General features: G+C 47.0%; 5 pseudogenes; all 5 read left to right on the top strand.

The window, feature by feature from the left end:
• The first annotated feature begins 188 nt into the window (after window positions 1-188).
• On the top strand, window positions 189-297 carry LOC138252066 (5S ribosomal RNA; annotated as a pseudogene).
• Window positions 298-739: 442 nt separating this feature from the next.
• On the top strand, window positions 740-848 carry LOC138250883 (5S ribosomal RNA; annotated as a pseudogene).
• Window positions 849-1,294: 446 nt separating this feature from the next.
• Window positions 1,295-1,413, top strand: LOC138256104 (5S ribosomal RNA; annotated as a pseudogene).
• Window positions 1,414-1,859: 446 nt separating this feature from the next.
• LOC138252065 (5S ribosomal RNA) lies at window positions 1,860-1,968 on the top strand (annotated as a pseudogene).
• Window positions 1,969-2,410: 442 nt separating this feature from the next.
• Window positions 2,411-2,500, top strand: part of LOC138250882 (5S ribosomal RNA) — a 109-nt pseudogene continuing 19 nt past the window's right edge.

Here is a 2,500-nt window from a genome sequence, read left to right as displayed (position 1 = left end):
GACTGTGTATAAGTGCAGATGAAGCGATTGTGAGGCTGGTGCAAAACAGGGTGTGCGATTGGCCCTCTGTAAGAAGTTTGTGAAGGAGGGCAGTTTGTGAACAGAAGAGTGCAGGTGTGTTTGAGAGCAGCAGGCTCCAGACCGGCGGGCTGTCTCAACACAAGAGGCCTGAAACAGGAGTGTATTCTGCCTATGGCCATACTACCCTGAATGCGTCTGATCTCAGAAACTAAGCAGAGTTTGGCCTGGTTAGTACTTGGGTGGGAGACTGCCTGGGAATACCAGGTGCTGTAGGCATTTTGCCTCTTGCAGACAGGAGGTGGTGCACGTCTTAGAACAAATGCATAGAGTCCTCTCTAATGTTACTTTTCATTTATTATTTCTTCTACTCTTTTTTCCTTTCTTAAAATAAATAAAAAAACAGCAATAACACTAAAATTCACTCTTTCTGAAGGAAAATTGAGAATTTTTCTGCACTTCACACTCACCCCAAGCTGCTGGTGCTGAGCTGGTCTGCTGCTTGTGCTGGGCCCTAAAGAAAGGCAGTCTGAGACTGTGTGTAAGTGAAGGTGAAGCGATTGCGAGGCTGGTGCAAAACAGGGTGTGTGCTTGGCCCTCTGTAAGAAGTTTGTGAAGGAGGGCAGTTTGTGAACAGTAGAGTGCAGGTGTGTTTGAGAGCAGCAGGCTCCAGACCGGTGGGTTGTCTCAACACAAGAGGCCTGAAACAGGAGTGTATTCTGCCTACAGCCATACCACCCTGAATGCGCCTGATCTCAGAAGCTAAGCAGCGTCGGGCCTGGTTAGTTCTTGGATGGGAGACTGCCTGGGAATACCAGGTGCTGTAGGCATTTTGCCTCTTGCAGACAGTAGGTGGTGCACGTCTTAGAACAAATGCATAGAGTCCTCTCTAATGTTACTTTTCATTTATTATTTCTTCTACTCTTTTTTCCTTTCTTCAAATAAATAAAAAAACAGCAATAACACTAAAATACACTCTTTCCGAAGGAAAATTGAGAATCTTTCTGCACTTCACACTCACCCCAAGCTGCTGGTAGTGAGCTGGTCTGTTGCTGCTTGTGCTGGGCCCTAAAGAAAGGGCAGTCTGAGACTGTGTGTAAGTGCAGATGAAGCGATTGTGAGGCTGGTGCAAAACAGGGTGTGCGATTGGCCCTCTGTAAGAAGTTTGTGAAGGAGGGCAGTTTATGAACAGTAGAGTGCAGGCGTGTTTGAGAGCAGCAGGCTCCAGACCGGCGGGCTGTCTCAACACAAGAAACCTGAAACAGGAGTGTGTTTTGCCTGCGGCCATACCACCCTGAATGCGCCTGATCTCGTCTGATCGCAGAAGCTAAGCAGCGTTGGTCCTGGTTAGTACTTGGATGGGAGACAGCCTGGGAATACCAGGTGCTGTAGGCATTTTTCCTCTTGCAGACAGTAGGTGGTGCACGTCTAAGAACAATTTCATAGAGTCCTCTCTAATGTTACTTTTCATTTATTATTTCTTCTACTCTTTTTTCCTTTCTTAAAATAAATAAAAAAACAGCAATAACACTAAAATACACTCTTTCTGATGGAAAATTGAGAATCTTTCTGCACTTCACACTCACCCCAAGCTGCTGGTGGTGAGCTGGTCTGTTGCTGCTTTTGCTGGTCCCTAAAGAAAGGGCAGTCTGAGACTGTGTATAAGTGCAGATGAAGCGATTGTGAGGCTGGTGCAAAACAGGGTGTGCGATTGGCCCTCTGTAAGAAGTTTGTGAAGGAGGGCAGTTTGTGAACAGAAGAGTGCAGGTGTGTTTGAGAGCAGCAGGCTCCAGACCGGCGGGCTGTCTCAACACAAGAGGCCTGAAACATGAGTGTATTCTGCCTATGGCCATACTACCCTGAATGCGTCTGATCTCAGAAACTAAGCAGAGTTTGGCCTGGTTAGTACTTGGGTGGGAGACTGCCTGGGAATACCAGGTGCTGTAGGCATTTTGCCTCTTGCAGACAGGAGGTGGTGCACGTCTTAGAACAAATGCATAGAGTCCTCTCTAATGTTACTTTTCATTTATTATTTCTTCTACTCTTTTTTCCTTTCTTAAAATAAATAAAAAAACAGCAATAACACTAAAATTCACTCTTTCTGAAGGAAAATTGAGAATTTTTCTGCACTTCACACTCACCCCAAGCTGCTGGTGCTGAGCTGGTCTGCTGCTTGTGCTGGGCCCTAAAGAAAGGCAGTCTGAGACTGTGTGTAAGTGAAGGTGAAGCGATTGCGAGGCTGGTGCAAAACAGGGTGTGTGCTTGGCCCTCTGTAAGAAGTTTGTGAAGGAGGGCAGTTTGTGAACAGTAGAGTGCAGGTGTGTTTGAGAGCAGCAGGCTCCAGACCGGTGGGTTGTCTCAACACAAGAGGCCTGAAACAGGAGTGTATTCTGCCTACAGCCATACCACCCTGAATGCGCCTGATCTCAGAAGCTAAGCAGCGTCGGGCCTGGTTAGTTCTTGGATGGGAGACTGCCTGGGA

The sequence above is a fragment of the Pleurodeles waltl genome, chromosome 8, assembly GCF_031143425.1.
Source record: "Pleurodeles waltl isolate 20211129_DDA chromosome 8, aPleWal1.hap1.20221129, whole genome shotgun sequence".
NCBI lineage: Eukaryota > Metazoa > Chordata > Amphibia > Caudata > Salamandridae > Pleurodeles > Pleurodeles waltl.
This window is presented reverse-complemented; position numbering and strand designations above follow the sequence as displayed.